Genomic DNA, 25720 nt, shown 5'->3' on the forward strand with positions numbered 1-25720 from the left:
AAAATAGGACTGTATTTTACTCACCGAAACAGCCCTGTTTTTAGGGCTAAAACAGATCTTTCCGATTTAGAGTGCAACTTATCTAAAGTGCTTGCTTCCGAGTAAATGAAAATATACCAACTTGAAAATGTAGCTATTTTTAGAAGTTTGTTAGTCTGATTATCAGGACGACTTGAGTAAGGACTTGGCAAACGTCGAACTTTTCATTAGACAAAACAAATTTAAACTGGGTTAAGTTCATGAAAAGTTCGACGTCTGGCTCTGTCAGTTAAGTTGGTCTGAATGAGTTTGGATCGTCTCTCCGTCGGCTTCAGAAGGATAGAACGTCTGAAGATTGTCCCCGTCTTCACATGCGACTTTCTAAACTAGTAAATTAAAAATTTGTATTCAGTTGATTGGTTCGACGCGTCCTAAGTTCGACGTCTGACCCAACAGACGATCTTAAACTTAATTTAGCTTTGACCCAAATTAGAGTGTGGTTCGTCTCTTGAAAAGTTCGACGTTTGGCCTAGGCCTAGGACTTTCAAGGATTGAAAATAACTAATATTTGTTACTATTTGAAAGTCTGGATGATTATATTGTAGCAATACGATCATAACCTTTATAGCAAAACCTGTAATAACACCTGTAATACATTTTTCTTTATATAGAGGCGGTGTCGGAACTGACGTCTGGTGGTTTTTTATATTTATACTAAGGTTAGACCAGAGGTTCACTTGAAACAATGACAAATAAAAGAAGAATTAATTTAGGTTAAGGGAAATGCACACAGTGCAAACGTGGCTGGTAGATATCAGGCGAATCCTTGCTGACGAGATTTAATTTACAAACTGGTTTCACGAACGTACGTAGAAAAGACATCGCGGTAATTAATATTATCCTTTATGCGAATTGACTTGAGAAGTTGGATCATTATGATATTCTTAGGCTGACTGCCCAACTACCCCTCCCCTGAGCCAACATCCCAAAGTTCATTGACATACATGTAATTTAATGCAGTAGTTGCCTGGTAACCTACAAGTAACCTTTACTCACAACTCGAGTTCCCAGTACCTCAGTGATAAAAGCATCCAAACAGTGTATGGAAGCTTCTGAGTTCGATTTCCCAGATGCAACGCTGGATTTGTTATCGGAGGTCTTCTCTCCAGATGTATTCATTCTGTTTTTGAAGAAAGCATAACTCCCATCCTTAACATTTTGCGGAGCACCCTCCGCCAAGCCTTACCTGGTTCAGCGATAAAAGTATTTCTAGTTTCAATTAGAATAACTAATCAGATTTTGACCGAAAACTTGACAAGGGAATAGTATTCACGTGCCCATGATGAGGCAGAGGTGATCACAAGGCTTCGTCTATTCAACGTTCCATGCCTCGCACCGGCGAATCCAACTCTCACACCCCACGCAAAACGTTTACAACTAGGTCCTCAGCCTTGCAACCGAATCAGCTTATAAGATGGCGTCTGTTTTTTCGTCTATTTTTGAAGAATAAAAATTCAAACGCGCTAGTATTCTGGTACTCACTTTTTATCGAAAAATAAGGACTTTAACAACGGTAATCCGCTAAGGATGACGGAACAGGAAGATATTTCGTCTTGTCTCTTTACGATCGAGGAAACTTGGAGCCGTTAAATAAGCTACTTTGGCCACGCTTCACTATATTTACGGGACTTCGATGCCTTCGTTTGGAGCTTCGCTTTGAGAACTTAAGCCAGTTTTCAGGTATGCTTTAAATGGATGTCTAAATGTGTGAATAAACGAGGACTGGGAAGATTTGGAGCTATACCACATGAAGAAACAACTACTAAATGAAAGTTTTTGTCACCGTAAAAACCTTTTCGTCGTTTTTTAATTATGTCAGTTCAACGAGTCTTGATATTGCTTTGAAAGTATCTTCTAGTGAAAGAAGAAGAGTTGCTCTATTGATAGAAAGTGTCCAAATTTCTCCTTGAGGCTTTATTTGCGAATGCGCGGAGAGTTGATGTTAGCAAATTTCGGGTTGAAAATACGGCCATTTTGAGACTCCGACCACGAAAACTGATATTCTTACTTTTCTCGAAAATAAAATGCTTTTTGCGAGAACAACTTACATCAGATTACTTATCTACCTAAAGCTATTTACGGACAAAAAATGAAGGAAATAGATTTTTCAACTCTTGCCACTCGATGGTCGATATTTCCTGACCGTCGCTCTTAAATTCCTTTTCTGTCATTTTCATTTCTTCTTGTATACCTAATCTTCATAACTAATAATTGTAAGGTAAACAGAAAACATTTCTTCTTGATGTAAAATTTCTGAAGATTTTTGGTAAATAGAAAGCAGCAAGGGTTGGTTGACAAAGACTAATAAGTAGGACTTTAGACTAGGAAAACTGATTAATAATATTCCACCTTTCTGTATCAGATTCAAACTATGATTAAAAGATGCCAAAGTGAGCAAGGCATGGGTTTTACTGAAATAAAACAGAAGCTCAGAGGAGTGTCCGATGCACAGATCAGATATGCTCTGTCATAGCTTTTGTGTTCTACATCTGAGCTGAGTTGCTCATTCAGTGATTAGTGCAAATCGAGGATTAATTTTTTTATTCCCTTAAGTATCGAGACCAAGTTCGAATTTAAATTGAAATTGTTCTATTCAAATTTTTCCTTGTAGCTCTTTGTAGTTTCTTGAGATTTATCCAACCCTTCATAACAAGCTCAAGGATTTCACAGTAATGATCGTTTTCGGCACCGTGTCGTTGCCGTGGCCTTTAATATCGGAAGAGAAAAATAGTTTTCCAGTGACATTTTCAGCCTAAGGGATCAGCTTACACTATTTTTCCACTCAGATTCTTAACTAGTAGAGCAATCCTTTAGTTATGAATCTGCTTTTATACGAAACTAAAATGTTGTTTAGCATCTATCACTTTTCTGTTGTCTGCCATCTTCAATCGTTCCCAAAGTGCTTTGCACATTACTGATTTATGGCTTCCAGTGCCAAGAAAAAAATGTGACTTTGAAAAATTGAAAAGATTTAGGAGATGGGTTCTTATGAATTTTCAGGGAACCAAAAAATTTTTACAGATAGTTTTTCATGATCTCTGGGCATGAAACCGAAAAATTGTTTTCCAGGGATTTAAAATCCTAGGGCTTGCATAAGTGGACACCTGGTCATGAGGTTGTCAGCTTGAGGTTGTTAGAGTGTTCTACAGTGAGATTTCAGTTAGTGAATAAGTGTTTGTCCTTCATTGTTCTTTCTTGTTCTTTCATTATTTGGCTGAAAAAGTTTCTTTTATTATTTTCAGGAGTACATTAGAGTGGCTTAGGAATGAGGGACATCTTTATTCCACCATTGATGACGATCACTACAAGTCCACAGACTAAGAAAAATAACTTTGTAAAACATCTATAATACATTGTAAAAAAAAGAAGCTGCTGAACTGATATAGTGCTCTGGTGTTTTCCTCACCTTCGATGGAACACGCTGGCCATAATGATAACCATGCCACCAGTAGTGGACATTTCCCTTGGAGCTGCCAGTAGTTAACGTTCCCGCCCAAGACAGGAAATACGGGGCATATTCACAGTTAACAAAATAAGAAACTGTTTTTAGGTATAACAAATATGAGCTTACTGAACGAGCTGAAGGAGGCTGAGTACATTTGTTGTTTGTTTATTTATTTGCCAGTTTGTTTTGTGCTTGTTTTTGTTTGTTTGTTTGTTTTCTCATTTGTCCTCCCTGCATAACCAACACAATTTCAAGGATTAGAGGCATATTGTAAGCGTGCTGGTCAGCCGACTTTCTGATAACAGCCCGATAGCAAGTTCTCTTGGGGGCTCTTGGGTAGGGTCACAACTTGGAGTTTCTCAAGAGGGCGTTATTATGAAATTTCCAACCTAGTCCCCGTGGTGCTCTTTCTATTTCCAGCCCCCACAACCCCCTCACAATTTAACTGTGTCACAGTTTCTGTCGTCACATGATGGCATATATTTTCTTAAAAGGATACATTCAAGATCACTGGATATTGGCCAAGTTCTTTTTTTGTGTTTTTATTGACAGAGACGAAGTCAAATAAAAACGCAAAAAAAGAACGAGGCAAATATCCAGCCAGCTTGGTCAATAAATGATTTATCAGATGGCCAAAAGGAGATCTTTTTCTTTCGGGACCAACTGGGGGAAATACCAAGCGGGCAAGATTGGGCACCCCATCTCTGTCCCTATAGGGTAGCCAATCAGAACGCAGGATTCGCTTCCTTTTCATCTTTATTTGCCAGTGCTGATTTGCATTCGATTCAGCCACGTAATTAAACAAAATTCTTGCATCGACTTCAGTCAAACTAGAAACGCAAAAATGGAAGATTTAGAACCAATCCGTGACGCTGAACAGAGTTCGTTCTGTGTGGAATTGCTGAGGCGACTTCACATGCAACGAGGAGAAAATTATTTGTGCGACATTACCTTGGTGGCGAAGGAAGGGAAGGAATTCAGAGCCCATAAAAATGTGCTGTCGGCGGTGAGTCCGTTTTTTGTGAAGCTTCTTAAGAGTGATATGAAAGAAAAAGAACAAGGAATCATTCGATTTGAAGAGATTTCGGAGTCTATCTTAGCAGATGTGTTGCACTTCATCTACACTGGCAGTATCGAAGTAAAAGATGAAGAAACTGCAAAGGAACAGATAATGGCAGCGGAATATTTACTTCTTGTGAGTCTGAAAACCCGCTCTGGGCGGTTTCTAGAGAAATTATTGACCAACGAAAATTGTATTTCAACTCTTCGCTTTGCTCAGAAATATCGCTGCGAAGAACTTGTTGCAAACAGTACGAAGTTCATTCACGACAACTTCGCATCTGTGGCAGAAACAGATGAATTCTTAAACCTAGAAGCTGAAGAGGTTGAGAAATGGATTTCAAGTGAAAATATTCGTGTAGCAGCTGAAGAAGACATGTTCAGAGTCATACTAAAGTGGGTTGAACAGAAAAACGAGCGTAAAGCAAAATTCGAGCAGCTGTTTCGTCACATTCGACTGGTTTCCCTATCGCGTGACTATTTGCAAGTTGATGTCGTGACGAATGATCTGGTGCGCGAGAGTGGCCCTTGTTTGAGGCAGGTTCTGGATGCTATTAAGTTCGTTAGTAGTGCAAGCGACGAAACCCTTATGCAGGCGGCAAAAAGAAGGCTTGAAACGCACACCATTGCAGTTCGTGGGGGGAAGAAAACTTACTGTTACCTTGCTGAGAAAAATGAGTGGAAGCGATTAGCAGACGGAGTATCAGATACCCGAGACCAAACTACGCAGATGATAAAATTCCGTGATAATTTGTATAGCTTTCCTCGGAGTACCTGTAACGGGATTGAAAGATATGATCCTGTTTTCAACAGCTGGGCAACAGTGACGTTTTCTTCTCCTTTTGCAGAACACTCGTTAGCTGTCGTTAACGGACAGATCCACGCTATACACCGTCGTTATCGATCAAACCCTGTGATTACGAGGTACGATGTAGATTTGTGTGTCTGGCAGACTGTTTCATCCTCTCAGGACTTCCACTACAGTGATGACTCTTGTGTTGTTGCCTGTGGCAACTGTCTGTATGTGCTTGGTGGTGGATATAGTGATAAAGCTGGCAGATTTGATGTAGTAGGGAAAAAATGGGAAGAAATTGCCTCGATGTCAACAAGATTGAATCCCCCCTTTGGTGTGGCTACTCAAGAGAGGATTTTTGTTACTGATGGCCTAAACTGTGCAGTGTATGAGATTTCCACTAATGAATGGCAGACCATTGAAGGGTTGAATTCTCAACACTTGTATGGTAGCATGGTGTACCTAAACGGAATACTATATGTGTTGCTTATTTCGAGCGAACTCGAACTCCATTAACTAGCTTCATCCATTCCTTCCGAGCGATGTGGTATGAAGAAGTTGTAGAATTGCTAGTCATGTTGTTTTTCACTTGCTATATGTGTTAGGTGGTTTAAATCATGAACGAACAACAGAGCTCACAGTTGAAGGGTATGATCCCAAAGTCAATAAGTAGATCCTTAAGTCCTCCATTCCTGCAGAACAGAACTCTGAGAAACAAAAACCTTCATTTAAAGGCTGTACACTTAAACTTACCAGAGGACTGCTGAACAAACTAAACTGACACACTGCAAATGAGAGAGGGAAGACAGCTTACTGTTACCTTCCCCAGAAAGATGAATGGAAGCGACTAGCAGACAGATAATCAAAGGACCGAAACCACACTACACAGATGGTAAAATTCCGTGATCAGCTGTATAGCTTTCCTCGGAGAAGAAATGCTGGAACAGAAAGATGTGATCCCACTTTCAACAGCTTGACCACTTTAAAATTACCCCTTCCAAATGATACACTCTCGTTGGCTGTTGTTAAGGGGCAAATCTATGCTGATTAAGTGGTGGAGTCAGTACTACTAGTCCAGCACGCGGTACGGATCCCGCACGGTCCCAGTGATTGAAAGATACAAAATGGAGGGGAGGCTCTGTCATCCTATGTCAACATTCGCTTATAAGATGGAAGTTCAAAACAGGAAACTCCCAATGTTAGTGTTATTTTGACTGATTGCAAACTAGTGCAAGTACAGTGTTCTCTAAAATCTTAGTATTTTATGGCTCTAAGTAGAGCAAGAGCAATGTACTGCTTATTTCCATATGCGTACGTCAAGGATTCACCTCCTGCTTTTCTTAACTCTTGTACTTAAAACGTGAAAATACTACACTGATCATGATACTGCGCAACAGGAATCAAATAGCACGCAGTTGTATTATGGTGTTACCTAATTTCTTTACCAACCAGATTGATAATGATATGAATTTTTCCAAACAACGACTGAGACCATTTAAAATAATTTATCGTAGTCTGTTTTGTCCGTTAGCGCGTCAGGTTTCAACGACTTGAGTTATGTCCTAGTTGTGATTTTGTATTTAGTTGTAATTCTGACACTGAAATCGTTTTTATATTGCTCCCAAACGTTCCTTTTTTAGTACTGAGGCATGTGACTGTATATGATAAAGATTTTATAAACGTGAGTTACGAAACTCTTTTAAAAAGGATAGCATCTTTCTCAACCAATCGAAACAACGCTTACGCCTTAGATTTAACAATTTTTGACCTTGAGTATTAGCCCCCACAAGTTCAGTATTACCAGCAGGAGTTCAGCCGCAGGTCTTGGAAGAACTAGAAAAACGTCCTGGTCTGATTAGAGTTTACGAGTCAGACGTCTCGAAAATCGTCTTGGAATTTTTCGGAATTTTCCTAAAATATTGTCACTGTATTACTCAAATGCGGAAAATCCTCATCAGGAGTGATTTTCACAGTCATTTTCGGCCTTTGTATTGCTCTTGGAACAGCGTCTCAACACATTTAGGGTACGGTATAAAATGGGCTTCTGCCGCAATCATTGTCGTATGATCATAGAAAATGAAAATTGGGGGTGGCCGGTTTCCCCCAAATACGATTTTCCGTTTCTTTTTTAGTTTTTCCATTGCTGATCCAATATCAGTAAAGTTGCGGAATAGAGCGGTATGTCGAACAAACATAAAATTGACTGGAGCTAACCGGCTACGCACACCACTGGCCTCTTCGGTGTTGTAGAAGAGCTGGGGAGAGGGAAATATCCACTGCCCTCACAAAGCGAGGATGAGTGCGAAAAAGTTATTGATATGAAAATGATGTTTTATTCTCATGCAAATAAAACTCATTTTCACAAGAAAGATTTTGCACTTGCCTTGTTTTGAAAGTGCTCTGAAATGGCCCATTATTGCTAGTTTTACTGGAGCACTCAACTTGAGCCTCTGATAGCCTGCGTAGCAAGAGTTTCCGTGCGGTTTCGAACTAACTGTCCCAGTTTATCCTCAATATCCTTGAGGTTGTCTTTGCCGGAATTCGACTGAACTTTGAGATCCTTTAGTTCAATTTCATCTGCAAGAGAAATAATAAATCATTTTGCACACACGAAAAATAAGCTACCCAGTAGACTGTTGATGACATATGCGTCTACGAAATAAACGTGATGGGCCGGCGTCTTAAGTTCTCCTTCCTCTTTCCTTTAAACGGTGCTCCGCAGGCTGACTGGAGAATGGTTACTATGTAGTTGTTTTAATAATCGTTCGTTTCATCCCATCTACGTGAAACGATTTCGACTGAGTCTGAAAACTGAGAGGCCCTTATCCACATTTTAAAAACAGGCGTGATTGGTCAATCTAATTCTTACTGTTTAAGGAGAATTACAAAAGCTTTCCCGGGGAGATAATCTTGTATAATCGGTAGGGATGTGTTGGAATATCTTGGAAATGTTGGTTTTTGAGAAAAGGGGTAAACCCGAGTACCCCGGGAAAAACCTCTTGGAGCAAGGGAGAGAACCAACAACAAACTCAACCCAACATATGCCGTTAGAGGGGGGACTTGAGCCCGGGCCACATTAGTGCTGGCCGCTGCGCGAACCTTGCTCTCCCATCCCAATATGAGATATTTATCATACCCTATTCACACCTGAACTGCTGTTTTCAATAGGTCGTTTCGATCATATCTACACCAGGTTTTAACTCACAGTACCTACTGTGAACTCATTTAGTGAAAGGTATTTTTTCCTAGAGCCATGCAGAAAAGCAGACAAATCGGGCAAATGTCTTGAAATATTCCTGTTTTACCATTTTTACTTATATTGTTCACTTCTTCATTGTTTTTTCGTTTATATATTTTGCATACCGGAAGGTACTTGTACTGATCCAAGTCTACAATTGGGTGATTCGGCAATATTTAATATGCTGTTATTGTGTGGATACAGTTCCACTTGGCATACATGAAATTCCAGTCGATAAAAAGGAATAAAATATACGCCCTATACCACTAACCTTGATTGTTCTCAACCCTTCTGTTTGCTTTCCACATTGTTTTATAAACAAGTTCACCAATAATTCCCAACAATACGAGGCACAAGAAAACCCGCATTGTGATCAATAGGAAACGTTGGGTGGATTTTGATGCACCAGAGAAGATACTCGTCGAGTCACTGTCCTGGTTATAAGCCTGAAAAGGTCTTGAATAGGAATGATTAGGGCAGTGTGACCTGTATTCACATCCTTAATTACGAGCGAATGAGGCAAATATGCGCCCCCGCTTTTTCGTAGCCTGTATCCATGTGTTAAGTGAACCAAAATGCAAGGTAAAAACCGGTGGAAAGTGGATGAAACGCTCCAATAGATTCTCATATGACCACTAATGGCCTCCAATTTCTTTTCTTTTGGCACAAGTAGACAGAAAAACCCTCTCTGGGCTATTTCGTCTTGCAGTGGATATTTCTCCTACTCAACATCTTCTTTTGTATTTACCTTTGGTTAGTAAAACCTGTATTAAATGGTTAGTGCCCGTAAAGAGGGTCCCCAGTAGGTTATTTTGGTCAAGATTTACCCTATTTGAGCAGGGATTTGAGACTGACAATTAGCGGGATACGGAAAATCGGGAAAATATTATTCTAAAGAACTCTGCCTGTAAGGAATCTGACCAATCTTTCCTCTTTTACTTGACCAAATACGCTCACCTTTTCCTCGACCATGCCACATGTATCATTTTTTTGTCATTTTCTGCCACTGGTTCCCTGAAGATGAAGGAATCTGAATTGAGGAGAGCTAGTTAGTGCGTACTTACTAGGCAATTTATACCTGCCTTGGCACCAAGCAGTTGTGAGCAGAGCCTTAGTATGGTTCAATAAGCTCTAAATGAGCTCTTTGCCGCAAATGAGTGGAATTCCATTTGATCTGTCACTAAGGGAAGCCGCCTCTTTATCTGGTTTTACTGAGGAAACGAGATCTCTACCTATTAATTTAATCAGTGATACTTAGTATCTCTAGAATAACATACTTGTATGTTATTAATATACAGTTATAATTTGAGTCATTTTAGATGCTTAGTTTTTATTTGATGTACATCTCATTTTTTAAACTATTACAATTTTTGTAGCTACTGTGCATGCGCGAGTAGCTACAATACTATCGTTTTGATGGATAGAGTCGATTTTACGAGGGCTTTTGGAGACCTTCGGATCACGATCGACTTTCTTGGCGCACGATAATGCCGGTAGTAAATTTGATAAGCATCCAATTTCGATAGACTTTACAGGTTATAAAAACACAAACAAACTTATTGTTTAGAGCTTTTCTTACTTTGAATCTGGTAGTACGTCTTTTTGTGTCAAATACATAAATACTAGTGTAACAAGCCGATTCACCGACCACTTTCCGTAAAAGTGCGATCTCTTTCCGTGAAAATATCGACTGTGAAACGTTTCGCAACGTTGCATTTCTCCTCGTGTTCCCTAGCGCGAATGGTGAATGCTCTTCGTCTTGTCGACAAAAGGTAAGATTTGCCATGTTTTCTTGATACTTTTTGCGTATTATTAGGCAAAGCATTCAAGTATTATGTCCCGTGTTTTCTTGTAAAGTGTTTTTCAGGGGCTTACGGTACTTTGCGAAATGGTACTTTGCGAAATGGTACTTTGCGAAACGGTACTTTGCGAAATGGTACTTTGCGAAATGAAGTAAAAACTGTTCAACAGACAATTTATTCAGTTCGCGCGTATTCCTGTTGAATTTCTAGCCCGTTTATGAGATATGTCTACTCAAAAATATAATAATTTTTCCATAGCTGCTGTTATGTGAGAGTAACTGCTTTTAATATCTCCGTAAAGTTTAGGTTTACGCGATCTCAGAGAACAATGTTTAGCTGTACACAGCACGTAGTCTTTTTAAAAATATATCCAGATCTGACACTGGTTTTGGGTAGTCTAAGCATGATTTAAATACATTATGATGCTGGGTCCTTTGAATGTCGTCTTAAAACTCAATCGCTTTGTAAATGTCACTTGTAGTTTTAATATCGGAGGAGAGTATTCTAAAGCTCAATGTTTTTCAATACCATTAGCATGTTGTTTTTTTACCAATCAAATTTGACTGGCGCGGGAAAATTTGTCACGCAATGCCTCGCGTGACGAAAGAAAGACAAACATTTCGCAAAGTATCATTTAGCAAATTACCAAAATCAATTTTTTTGTTTGATTTGCATTAATTGTAATTCATATATGGTACTCATAGTAACTAAGAAACAAATTTACAAGAAAAACGCTCTGAAACGCTCTTTTTACATGTTTGCGTGTGAAAGATGCGCCCGCAAAATTTACACGTGTTACACAGAGGACACTAAAATGGTTCATACACAACATTCAAGTCACCTAAATCCAAGATGGCGTCTGGTAATACATGCTGCTCTTAGGAAACAGACTTAACGAGGAAATTTGCTCCAGGTTTATCTTTACAAATCTTCAGCTTTCAGTGGAATTCTAGGTACTCTAGATAAGGTGTGATGAAGCATTGTGTTGTAACCGTTTCGCAAAGTACCGTTTCGCAAAGTACCATTTCGCAAAGTACCATTTCGCAAAATACCGTTTCGTTTCGTTTCGTTTCGTTTCGCAAAGTACCGTAAGCCTTTTTCAGGGGTGTTGAAGGTTCAAACAAAGTTTGGACTTCAAAAACATCGCTGAGTGTGAGTCGCCAAGATTTTGTCGAACATGGCGGCCGAGGGATTTCTGCAGCCAAACAGCCCGAAATACTGCATGTACCGCTCGTGGCAACCAATGAAGTGTTATCAGAATCGCCTAATTCCATCTTTGGAACCAGCTTTTCCCTTCGGGAAACGATGAATTCCCTCCCGGGAACCAATAAACTTGCCTTTACAGAGAGTGGTATGAGATTGTTTTTGTATCTCATTAAAAACAAACCGGACACCAGTTACTCAAGAGTTATATCTTGATGAGAAAACAATGCATCATGTTTATGTTATTTTGTTAGCCGCATCTACGGCAGATTATTTTTGTACCTCATGAACAGCAAATCGGACGCCACTTACACAAGGACTTATCTCTTGATGAGAAAACAATGCCTCATGTTTATGTTATTGTTAGCCGCATCTGAGCCCGCTGAGAAAAATCCATTGAAAATAAGATTTCGAAAAGATATTGTCGAGTCGTACAAACCTATTGTTTGGGCTGAGCCCCGACCAATTTCCATGTTGCAGAATGTCAGTCATTTGTCGAATAACCACTTATTTTTACCTCGCATGCTCCTTTGCGGTCTGGGTGTGTACACTTGAGCCGCGACAACCTTAGATGAAATAGCTGTGTACAGCTAATTCAGAAAAGGTTGTCGCTCTATGAGTACCCAAGCGCACACGCCCAAAATACCTAGTGGTATGGGCGCGTAGGCCTTACGACAACCTTTTCTAAAATAGGTGTAGATACTAAACAGCACCGTATTCACATACCAATGCAAACAAGAAAGCAGTAGCTACACGCGCGCATTGCGGGCCTATTTTATTAACTCTTATCTTGTAAAATAGAGAGGAGAAGTGTGACGTCACGTTACCATGGTAGCACTTTTTCTGGATGCAAAACCAACGACGACGGCGACGGCAAGGAGAACGGCAATAAATAACATAATTATATTATCAAACAACAACTTTGCACTAGCCTCACGCTATTTTGTACATTTCTTTGCCGTCGTTGCACCACTACGACATAAAACTTCCAAATTTCACGAGCCCGCTTTATAGAGTAGGTGAACACAACAAAAAAATTGTTGCTTTCTTTTTCTAAACTTAGATAACAATAGATACGGTCCCAAAGAAAATTTCGGCAAGATTTGCCAAATTCAATGAAATTGAATTAGATCGCTAAAGTTTGAAATAGTGCGAATAGACTTTTAAGTGACTTTATCGGTTTGTTGTCATCCAAAAAATTTGCTTCCATGGCAACGTGATGTAACGACTTCTCCTCTCTATTTTTTAAACTTTTAAGATGTAAATTATTATATTCGTCAAGTGATTTTAGGCTAAGAAGACCCTCCTGTAAATCACTAGTTTAAGTGAAGTTGGCATCTTCAATAAGATTAATATTACTCATCAAGAGAGAATGCTTTTGTACTCATTCATTCATTTGTTCCTTAAAATGGCCTTTTTCGAAGGTATATTTTTCCTCGCATGTTTTCTTGCCGGCCTTTTGTTTTCTCATGTCCTCTCATCCGCGACGTTATCATTATCATTACCTATCAGAACTAAGAAATCCCGAGACTATTTGCATTTTAACAACAACTTAACCTTGTGAAATTTGGAACGCTCCATTGCTAATTGAGCTGTGAGTATGGATTCTTCCTTTGAATTATTTGATACCAGTTCTGAAGAAGATGAAGAAGAAGTAGAAGAAGATGAATCCATTTTAGATTTAGAACCAATCAGTGAAGCTGAACAATCTTCGTTCTGTGTGGAAATGATGAAGCGCCTCAACATGCAAAGACGACAAAACTATTTGTGTAACATAACCTTAGTAGCAAAGGAAGGGAACGAATTCAAGGCCCATAGAAACATTCTTTCAGCGGCGAGCCCGTTTTTTTCTAAGCTTTTTCAAAGCGATATGAGAGAGAACGAGGAAGGAGTCATTCGATTCGAGGAGATTTCGGAATCGATCCTCGCAGATATTTTAAAGTTCATCTACACAGGAAGTATTAAGGTAAATGGAGAAAACGCCATGAATCTGATAATGGCAGCCGATTATTTACTGCTTGAGTCTTTGAAAGTCATCGCCGGGCGATTTCTAGAGAAGGAAATGTCCATCGATAATTGCATTTCAACTTTTCACTTTGCCGAGAAATATCGGTGTGAAGAACTTGTTCTTTGCAGTACAAAGTTCATTCAAGACAACTTTACTTCCGTAGCCGAGTCAGACGAATTTTTAAACTTGGAAGCCGACGAAGTTGAGAAGTGGATTTCAAGTGAAAATATTTTGGTTGCAGCTGAAGAAGATGTGTTCAGAGTAATAGTTAACTGGGTCGAACAAAACAAACGCGAGCGAAAAGACAAGTTTGAGCAGCTTTTTCGTCATGTCCGACTGGTCATGCTTTCGCGTGACTTTCTGTTCTCTGATATCGTGACAAATGAACTGGTAACAGAACATTTTTCTATTTTGAGACGTGTGACGGACGCTATTAGGTTAGTTCGTGCTGCAAGTGAGGATACTCAAATTCAACCAGCAAGAAGAAGGCTTAAAACACACGCCATTGTAGTACGTGGGGGAAAGAAAACTTACTGTTACCTTCCCGAGAAAGATGAATGGAAGCGATTAGCAGACGGATTATCAGAAGACCGAAACCACACTACACAGATGATAAACTTCCGTGACCAGTTGTTCAGCTTTCCTGGGAGTAGATATGCTGACACAGAAAGGTATGATCCTTTTTTCAACAGTTGGACAGCATTACGCTTATCCCGTCGTTTTGAGAAAGTCTCGTTGGCTGTTCTTAATGGGAAAATCCATGCTATTTACCGCCCTAGACGCGGAGCCATTCCTGTGATTGAAAGATATGATGTAGAGTTGAGCACCTGGGAGACTCTCTCATCTTCGCAGAACTTCCACTACAGGGATGAATCATGTGTCGTTGCCTTTGACAACTGTCTGTATGTTCTTGGTGGATATAGTAAAAAAGCTGGCAGATTTGACACTGTGGAAAACAAATGGGAGGACATTGCATCTATGCAAACTGGGATGAACAGTGCCTTTGGTGTGGCTATTCAAGGGAAGATTTTTGTTTGTGATAGATTCTACGACTGTGCAGTGTACGAGGTTTCCACCAATGAATGGCAAACCATGGCAAGTTTGACAAAGTGGAACGAGGATTCCCGATTTCGTTTGCTTAGTGTGGTGAGTCTTAACCAAACACTTCATGCAGTTGGTACAGTCAGGGCAAATTATTCATTAAAGCCAGACGAGATGATTGTAGTTAAGAGCTATGATCCCAAACTAAACAAGTGGATCCAGAAGACCTCCATACCTATCAACAAGAGCTCTGACGAAGAAACTTATTCATTTCAATGCGCCACATTAAAACTCTCTAAAGGATTGCTTAAAAGATCAAAAATAATGAAGATTGATACATGACTAGGCGAGAGCGACATTTACCATAATATTTACAGTTATTTCAGTGTTCAAGATTGAAGGATAAGTGAGTTGTGTACGTAGCTCGAACATTACAAGTAAATTTTATATTTTTCTGGAATCGTTTTAGCTTCTGGTAACAGAGAATGAAGTAGATTAAGGGGATCTCAATATTCTCTTTTTCTTCTGAAAATATTTATTTTTAATGTTTAAAAAAAAACGGGGTGGTAGATATACAGGAGAATCCTTGCTGACGAGATTATTAACAACTGGTTTTAAGAAAGTGCGAAGAAAAGAAATCGTGGTTATTATATTGTCCTTTATAAGAATTGACTTTGGAAGTTGGATCATGATGTTCTTGGAAACTGTCCAGCTATATGGTCGGCCATTTGTTTCAAACTTATGACACGATGTACGTGCGGTTTTTTCCCACGTATACTTGCAATCATTCCTACTACACGATATACGTACGTTTTTTTTTTTCACGTATACTTGTGTTCTTTCCTGCTTTGTGGGATTTTTATTCGCAAGTATAATTGTGATCATTTTCTTACAAACGCTCATATATGTGCGCACAAAAAAAGCCCATATACAGCTTTTTCGAGAAGGATTGTCGGAAAAAGTGCACGCGCCAATCCCGAAAGGTATTGTGGGTAGTTTTGAGTTCGCTGTTCTTCAAAGAAATTTGAAAGAATGGCACGAGAGGCCATTGAAGTATGTTTGCGAGTTTTAAAGTAAAGCAACAAAAGTAGGTTCGACAGTTACAGTGTCAGGAACAGTGTATTGATCATGTCCCATGTTACCTTTCGGGATTGTCGCGTGCACATTTTTTCCGACAACCTGTCTCGAAATAGCTGTATATGCGTAACAAACAAGCATGTGTATATGAGGTCACAGAAAGTCGTCGTATAAGAGGCACCGAATTATACCGTCAGCAAAAACCCATTCATGTACGATGGAGCTGAAAAGTAATTTCAGTTTGAATCAAGCATGGCCGCAATGGCCGCGTAAATTTCGAGCAAGGTTTGGTTCTTATTAATTGCCCTCACGTAGTAGTGGTGGTTGTTGGCTCCCCCTACAACGGATTTTTTGGACGTTATTTCACAAGGTTGACCGAAACAACGATCGATTGAGTTAGAAATTAGCGTCCGACAGGTAAAACACGACTCATATAAGCTCGTGATAATGTAAAACATAACCTTGAGAGTCTGCTTGAACAGAACTGTTTTTCTTCTTTTCTCTCTCTCGCGCGAATTATCACCTTTTCCCCTCCACAAACACGTTCTAAGCCTCCTGGTCTCGAAGCTTTGTATTCTTTCCCTCCATTTACTCTATAAATTCCGTGTTTCTTGTTCTGACGGTATTCTCACACTTTAATAGCCTTCCACCTGCCTCTCTTCCCTTGCTCCTCCACTTTAATCGCCGGGGGGGGGGGGGTACTCCCATACATTACCTATACGGGTATGTGCCGCCCAACGGGGTCGTGATTTTGGAGCTTCTGATTTAGAACGGGATATCCATTTCAGAAGCGTTTTCTAGAACGGGGTATAATATTTCGAACGCACGAAAGCTCCAGTTTTGTAAGCAGCCATTTGAAATTATTTAAGGACAGATTTCTATTAAAAATACGGTTCAATATGTTAACAAGCAAATTGTTGTACTCTTGTTGCACCCTGTGTTTTAGCGTGCAGGCCGGGCGTATTTTGGCGCGAGCCGCGAGCGCTGACTCCGCCATCTTGGATAAATAGGCGCGCGGAAGCCTGGAACGAGTTCATAATGTACCCGAGGGAGATGGAGACGGACTCAAAAGAAAGGAACGGGGGAGGAGAAGGAAAGTCGTTAGCTTACGACCGTGGTTCTGTGCGTGGTGAGAGATTTTACGTCATAATTAACCGCATTGTATCCTCATACACAGGAAACGGTACTCCGGATGATTATGAAGAAGCATTTATTTGATGTATAAGTCGAACAAATAAAGAAATATCTTTTTAAAAAAACAGGGCTATTTCAATTTACAAACTTTCTAGAACGGAGCGTTTTGTCAGGAGCCCATTATGGGCTCCTGATTTTGTGTATTTGCTCCCAGTGGTTTGGATTTAATTAATTTATTTGTTTTGTTTTGTTTTTTCGTTTGTTTCTTTTTTCACGTTTCCTCTGCTGACTACCAAAAAACAGATACAATTTCAAGGATTAGATGCCTATTTTTAGCGCATTATAGACTTTTGCCACGCGGCGTCCATTTTGTCACAGGAAATTTAAAAAGCTTTGTATAGAGAACAAGGTTAGCTGTGCATAAGTAAAGCTTTTTAAATCTTCCGAGGCAAAATGGCCGCCGAGTGACAAAGGTCTGTTCAGTCTAGTATCTGATACGTTATCTAACCGTTACCCAGGTCAGCAATCAAGGAAATCTTCAAGACAGCCGAACACGTGACTTCCACGGTCCCCCTCCCCCTCCCAAAAAGTCTCTAGGGACCGTATATCCCCGGCAAATGCTATAGCTACCTTTTCAAGACACTCTTGAAGGGAAAGAGGCCGCGGTTTTGGCAGCTTTCTTTAAAAAGTTGTTGCTGTTGTTAAGTGTGTGATCGCACTAACCACAATGACGTGTATGTACTCTCGAGAGGCCTGTAAATAAACGAGTGAAATCCCTTTCTTTTGAAAAATCGCAAATGCTTTCCTGGATGAGCCTGCGAATACAGACACCTCTCACCACAGGCTACCCCTAGTAGACATTTGGAGATAAATAACTAGATACACAAACACTTTGGAATTGACAGACTTGACTCTTCTCCGGTCCGTATGATACCATATGGCGCACTTCAGTTCTGGCTTTACCTAGTTCATAGGCACTTCGATTAAACTACTTAGCGTAGAGCAAACAAGTAGGAGGCAACCAGTTAGTTATTCGTTTTAGTCTATATTGCCTTGTGACTGCTGTACCTATGATAGTACCTACGTACATGTATGATCACGATAAATCTGGCGATACTAAATAGTGAGATTGGGAATTGTTACTTACCTAAGGTTCGTGATAACTGTCAATTGGACAGTTCAGTTTGCGTTCAAGGTTCACTGGTTCCGTTGCGGTTTACGTAGCTAGGCATGTAAAGTCGACCACTCTTTCCACTGTCGTGTGGTCTAAAAAGACTAGCCTGACTGTTTGGGGCTGTTGGGTGCTCACTCACTCGCTTGAGGGTCTTTTTGTTTGTTTCATTGGCACTGATGACGACAGTGAGTGTTGAATGTCATCAGCAAAAAGACACAGTCAACTCTCTCTAAGACGGACACCTTTGGGAACGGCACTGTTTCGGGCTTCATGACGTAGACTTTAAAAAAGTCCTTCGTCGGACTTAATATGGCGCGGGACGTCACTCGGCCGCTTCGCGGCCTAAAAAGGCTCACAAAGAGGTCGACTGAGGGACGCTGTCCAAAAGGATCGCGGCCCTCTGGAGACGAGAACAATTATCGAAACGACATTTCGAGCGCGTACAAGTCATTCCGTTTTTCATTCCAATTTCATTTTAGTATCATGGTAACTGAAAACTAACTTTGTTCCGCATTGAAAAGCGCAAGTCATGTTTATCGTCTGGCGCGGGTACCACGCTCCTCAGGCTGGGTCGTTCGATTCTAGTGTCAATACAATAGGAACTTCACTCTGGAACTGCCTCGCACCCAGACGCTCTTTCGCGACTAAATTTTGGCCTCTCATTTTTCTCTTTCCCATAGTCCCTTGCATCAACAGTCACCCGCGTTTCGCCCTCACCTCTGTCCGAAAAACGAAGCACCTGAGGAGGACTCTGGAACGAAACTATTCCGGAATGAAAGTCAGTCCGGTATCATATAAACAGCCCCTTAGAGAGTCATCAAAAAGGAGTCAAGAAGGCATGCAGAGTTGACCGTCGATCAAAGACGTTTTTTTCTTCAGTCCTCACAATGCCTTTGACCATCTGTATCAAGGATGAGGAAAGTAGAGGGAAAAAACCCAAGCGACACCTGTATGGGTGAAAATATTGCATTTCAGTCATGAACACCCTCGTAAATCGCTCCTAAGTAAGGGCCTGTGTACATGAAGGTGGGGGACCCCAGATAGGTGAGGTAACCCGCTTAGGTGGGGTAAAAAAATAACCCTCCTTTACATGCAATCTTACAACCCCGCCATTCCGCTGTACACTGTCTCAAGACTATTGAATGTGGTCTCTAAGCACGTAAACAAGAAAAATGCTGGCAAACCACTTTTTTTGTGATTAATGCTCTTCTATACTCAGTTACTGCTCTTGCTGCAAGCTTCAGTGCTGTGGCATTCTATTGTTACCTTTAATAATGATGCAAAGCCACCGCCAAAGTGAATTTACCGCCAATTCAGTGTCGCGAATCCAGCCCCGGCTAAGCAGGTTACCCCACCTTGACACGTTTACATGGCAAAATTTGACCCCGGCTGAGAGGGTTACCCGGTCTGGCAGACCGGGCTACCCGCCTTGGCGGGTCACCCCACCTATCATGTAAACGTGATCAAATTATTACATCTCCCTTTATTTCCTTTATAATATTAGTATCAGTGGCATAGGTTGGTTGGTTGGAGGCTCCTTCATGGGTGAGACATTTCTTACTATTAATGTGACTGTCTGATACAGTTAAGCCTTAATGTGTTGCTTGTGATGGACTGTGTGACTGCAAATTAAAATGAGAGCAAGGGTGCCGCAGTGGTGAGAGCGCTCGCCTCCCACCAGTGTGGCCCGGGTTCAAATCCAGGCGTCGACGCCATATGTGGGTCGAGTTTGTTGTTGGTTCTCCCCCTTGCTCCGAGAGGTTTTTCTCCGGGTACTCCGGTTTTCCCCTCTCCTCAAAAACCAATATTTCCAAATTCCAATTCGACCAGGAATCAGGTAGACGAAGAACCACTATGTGGATGTGCTACCTGCAAATCGTTATTTATTATTTATTTATTTATTTATTTATTTATTTATGAGAGATAATATGGACAGGCGTGTTACCCCACCTTAGAAGGTTACCTCACCTACCTGGGGTCCCCCACCTCCATGTAAACAGGCCCGAAAATGTGCGATTTACACCCGTATAAGAGCTTATAAGGCAGACGACGAGCATTCACGTCTCTTTCATATAAGAGTCCTAAAGAAAGATGGTATTAATTAATGTTATGATGAATTTCAATTAAATTATATCACAGGCTGTAGTCAATAAAACGCCGACTCGGTGTCGGGGCCTTCTCGAAAATCCGGGTAACTTTCGGCCCCGAAGCCAATATCCAAAGACTAAGAGACCTATTCTTAGGTCGAACAAAAAGGTGGACATGGGGGTTTACTGTATTGCGGTTTTTCGTGCGGTATCTCGGTAATTCTGATGTTAACATGCGGTATTGCGGTATCATCTAGCTCTGCGGTGTGCGGTTTTTCATCATTTTGGCTGACGGTGTTCGGTGAAATAAGATTGCTCACGGTATTACGGTATCGTTTATTTGCGCTTTCCTTTCGATACAATACGCAAAACAAAACACAGTAGGACATAAAGGTTGAGACATAGCGATAATTGATTACACCATTTGTGGGTCATTTTGTGACAGTTAATGGTCGATAATATACAATGTGATTGTTGCTGCATCCAATGATAATGAGTCGTCTTAAGTTACCTTACAAGGCTTTTCGATCTGTGCACCTGTGCCGGTAATTCGAGGTCTTACACGTTTTCTCACAATGGCTGAGGTTGCTGAGGTTGAAGACGGCGTGGTCATCATTGACTGTGTGGCAATTTTTGTGAAGAGGGCCAAGGAGGTGAACATTATCGCAAGAAGAATAAGTTTAGATGTCGGGTTTCGAGAATTGAAAAACTCCTTGTAAAGTTAAAAGAGAAAATCTGGTAAGTTTGCCTCTTACCGGCGCGGCGTGTGAGACAGTCGAGATAGTTGACCCCTGAGATACTGACGTGCTAGACTAGACTCACTTATCAAAACTCGCAGTGGACGTGCGTGGAAAGGGTTGTGGTTGGTTTGTTTTTTGTTTTTGTTTTCGCGCTTTCAAGAGTTATTTTAGCTTATTTTTATTGGACTAGTGAAGGTAATATCGATTTAAATGTTCTCAAAACATAGCCAGTCTGAACATCTTAATGATGCTGACAGTTTCGATGACTGTCAGCCATCTTTATCAAAACTTGGAAAACATTAAAAGTGTCAGAAGCCTTAAATAGGCTTCTGAAGGTGTCATCCACTTCAGCACAAACTTACTGTCATACGGACGTTATTGGAAAGGAGTGACAGCATTGTCACGGAAGAAGAAGACCCTAAACAGGAGGAAGAACACATAAGAACAGCCCTCCATACTGTGGTTACCCGGATTGAGCGATAAAGAAGGTCAAAGAGCAAATGAACAGAAAGAACGCTACATTCTTTTTTTTTTTATAAGAATATTGTTTTTCCGGCCCAGGCTGAATATTCTTAATTTTCTGCCGATTTTAGGCTGAAAATATTCTTGTATTATTCTTAAATTATAGCTTATGACATTTCCGTTTTAGAATTTATTGGGGTATCAATTACAAGTGTTTGGTATCTAGATCTGTGCTGAATACTGTACATATGTATTACATGTAACGTTCATCGAAGTGTCATTAGCGTTGAACATTTTGCTATAGCTAGTGCAGGTTTTTTCGTTTTGTTGGCTAGTTTCGCCGTTTAGAGAAAGGAATAATTTTATACGGTTAAGTTAAAAACATAAAATTGTATTGTATTTACAGATGTTTCAACACACAAAATTATATCTATCCTTTTCAAAATCTCACTCAGCCTCGGCTTTATTCTTAAAATATTCTTAAAATTTCGCAAATTTCAGCCTCGATATTCTTATAAAATATATTCTTATAAAAAAAAAAGAGTGTATTAGAAAAGAGAAATCCAAGAAAGATAAAGCACAAGAAAAATCAAGAGAAGTGGTGACTGTCCCATATGTCCACTCATTCGGGAAGAAAATACAACGTATATTCACCAAACACAGGATAGCCACAGTGGTTTCAACCTTAAACCACCCTCAGACAGGTTTTAGTTCACCCGAAGGACAAAGTTGAGAATCAAAAAAATGCTGGAGTGGTGTACAAAACTCCATGCAGCCAATGCGAAAAGGTATATATCGGTGAAACAGGGAGACAGCTGGGAACCAGGATCACAGCACACAGAAAGGAAGCAGAAAAGATCTCTGACAAAAAGTTTCAAAAGATCCACCCACAGAACGTCTACCAATGAGCACCATAAATCAGCCATTACAGACCACGTCTGCCAGAACAATCATATCATGAATTGGGAAGTAAGTGAAATAGTTGAGCTGGAAAGCGACAAGTTTAAGCGATGGATCAAGGAAAGCATATGTATTAGATCGAACACCCCTACTATGAACAGGGACGAGGGAGCCTATCATCTTTCTCCCATATGGACACAAGTGTTCTCCATCCCCAAACCAGGGGGGGAGGGGGCGTCTACAGAGTGACTTTGCGCGTTTATCGCAATAATTAACACCTTCAGAAGCCTATTTAAGGCTTCTGACACTTTTGATGTTTTCCAAGTTTTGATAAAGATGGCTGACAGTCATCGAAACTGTCAGCATCATTAAGGCGTTAAGACTGGCTATCTTTTGAAAAAATGTAAATCGATGTTTTTATTGGAGTTAATAAGCGGTTGGGTCGACCTACCAAAAGGTTGAACGAATGTAGTTTACTTTTCACTGAAAATTTGTAAAAAAATTGCGAACTACCAAAATATTAAAAAAAAACATGGACGTCTGGTGGATAAACGCCTGAGATAATTAAACGCGCTAGATGGAAGCAACCATAAGTATGCGGAACCTATTATAAATGTGATTAAAATATGCGGTATAGGTGGTTTTCACGTTACGTCATCGCCGCCATGCTGGTGGACGGTAAACAAAAGATCGCTCATTAGCTCATTTTGTTTGTCCACCAGCATTTGTTCATTTCACCACTATTATTTGTGTCTCCCGAGATTGCATGAAAACCACCTATCGGTATTTCGACGATTTTCCACGAGGTATTTCGGTATTTGTCATTTTTTCTTACGGTATTGCGGTATTGGGTACCCCCCAATGTCCCCCTCAACAAATCATTCCATTTTCTTTTGTTACACCCCGGCAAGACAATAAACCATTTTACAGTTTATAATACAGGTGGAAACGACGCTGAAGTTGACCTTGTTTTGATTCAACCCCTTATTATGTAAATCATGTTTTTCTCATACTAACTAGTATTTTTAAGCTCGATTTTAAGCCAAATTTGCATTAGAAAAGGGAGTAGGTTTGTATCAAAACAAGGTTAACCTCAACCCCACGTTCACTCATGACAAGGGCTAGGAAAAAAGCCCATAACTGTAAATTGGCCTATTGAAACCACGAGTCTCCAGAAGTTTTTTTTTCGAAACGTATTACATTCGGAAGACGAACCAAAAGAACAAAATACCGGTGAATACCGAAATGGCTGTGAAATGAACCTTTTAATAGATGAGAAATCGACTGGATCGAGACCAAATACCATTCGTTGAAGTTGGAAATTGCCATCACTGTCCATTTACTCCTACCCCTGACGACGGCTGTGTACTAGTCTGAGCTTGTCTGCTATCAGTCACTGGGAAAAATGGAGGATTTAAATCCGATTTGTGAAGTTGAACAAAGTTCTTTCTGTGTGGAATTACTCAAGCGACTCAACTTGCAACGAGGTCAGAATCATTTGTGCGACATAAGCTTGGTGGCGAACGGAGGGAAAGAATTCAAGGCCCACAGAAATCTGCTCTCGGCGGCGAGTCCGTTCTTCGAGAAACTTCTTCAGAGCGAGATGAAAGAAAAAGAAGAAGGTGTTATTAGGTTCGAGGACATCTCAGAGTTGATTCTCGCGGATATTTTGGAGTTCATCTACACAGGAAGTGTCGAGATAAATGAAACGAACGCCACTGATCTGATTATTGCTGCAGAATATTTACTCATTGAAGGTTTAAAAACCAAATTAGGGCGTTTTCTTGAGCAACACCAAATGACTAGCTCAAATTGTATTTCAACCCTTAACTTCGCGGAGAAGTATCGATGTGAAGAGTTAGTTATCAATAGTGCAAAGTTCCTGCTCGAAAACTTCGCCTCCGTAGCAGAAACAGAAGAATTCTTAAGCCTGAAAGCGGAAGAGGTTGAGACGTGGATTTCAAATGACGAGATTCGTTTAGCAGCTGAAGAAGACGTCCTCAAAATAATACTTAATTGGATCGAGCACGACAAAAGCGAGCGAAAAGATAAGTTCAAACAACTTTTTGGGCAAGTTCGACTAGTTTTACTATCGCGTGACTTTTTGCTAACTGTCTTTACGTTACGCACGAGCTGGTTCAGAAAGACCCTGATTGTTTGACGAAAGTATTGGAAGCCATAGATCTAGTTCCTACCGCTAGCGAGGATATCATTAATCAGTCACCAAGAAAAAGACTTGAGACACAAGCCATTGTAGTCGGCGGAGGAGAGTACCTTCTCTGTTACCTTCCACTGCTTCCAGAGAAAGACGCCTGGAAAACTATGTCCAATCTCACAAAGCCACAACAAAACCTAAGCCAATACACAAAGATGATAAACTTTCATGATCAGTTATATACCTTTAATGGCCGCAGCACTCAAAGATATGACCCTGTTTTTAACATTTGGGTGACTTTGGAGCTGGGTGTTTCCCACCGTACAGAATATCTGGATTGCCGAGGGCAACTCTATGCCATACATATTGATGATAGTGAAACTACCGGTAAAACATCCACTGTGAAAAAATTCGATGTGGAATCGTACTCATGGCTGTCTTTTCACTCTTCTGAATCGGGCTGCCGGTATGACTCTTGTATTGTTGCAGCTGGTAACTGTCTTTATGTTTTAGGAGGAGAAGCAACGAGAAATTATTCACACCCAGAGTATGTTACAGTGGCTGAAAGATTCGACACTGTTGGGCATCAGTGGGAGAAAATTGCAGGAAAGAGGCGAAGCATTTGGTGTGGCTTTTCAAGGCAAAATTTTCGTCGCAGGAGGGAAAGACAGAAGCCGGAAGGAACTTAATAGTTGTGAGGTGTACAATATTACTACCGATGAGTGGCAGTTTATTGGAAGCTTGAATGTTCCCCGTTCTCACGGAAGCATGCTGTGTGTGAATGGAACAATTTATGTGCTAGGTGGTTCACGTCCTAGATACGCAAATGCATACACAGTGGAAGTCTATGATCCAGTGGGGAACAAGTGGACCCAGAAGACCACCATACCAGTGGAAAGAATCCCTGAAAAAGAAAGGTCGTCATTTACAGGCTCAAAAGGAGTACTTGATAAAATTGAATAATTACGATAATATATTTTCAGCGCACATAATTCGGCGGAATTGCTGACTAAAAGGATTTGAAACATTCTCCTTTTGATAACTCTTTGATAACCATTCAAAAAAGAGGTTAGCTTGTTCCAGGCGTTCAGATAGTAGAGCGCAGCGGTCAGTGGGGAACGAGTTAAATTGTACGTCGGGAAAACAGCGTTGGGGGGAGGGAACGAGGGGGGGGGGGAGGGGGGGGCGAGAGCGAGGTAACCAGATACGAAATGACTCAATGCACAAAGAAACCCTTAATTAATTACAGCAATCATTTTAACGCAAGATTTGCAAATAGAATTATAAGCAAACTGTAAGGATTCTTTATTAGCAAACACTTTGTTGTTCGTGAAAAATGTGTCTTAGAGTATGAAAATGTCGC

The 25720-nt window shown here is 40.5% G+C and overlaps 2 pseudogenes; both read left to right on the forward strand.

Moving 5' to 3' along the window:
• The first annotated feature begins 4261 nt into the window (after positions 1–4261).
• On the forward strand, positions 4262–7025 carry LOC140951902 (kelch-like protein 40; annotated as a pseudogene).
• Positions 7026–13150: 6125 nt separating this feature from the next.
• LOC140953255 (uncharacterized) lies at positions 13151–25320 on the forward strand (annotated as a pseudogene).
• The last annotated feature ends 400 nt before the right edge of the window (positions 25321–25720 follow it).

This window comes from Porites lutea, chromosome 11 (assembly GCF_958299795.1).
Source record: "Porites lutea chromosome 11, jaPorLute2.1, whole genome shotgun sequence".
Lineage (NCBI taxonomy): Eukaryota > Metazoa > Cnidaria > Anthozoa > Scleractinia > Poritidae > Porites > Porites lutea.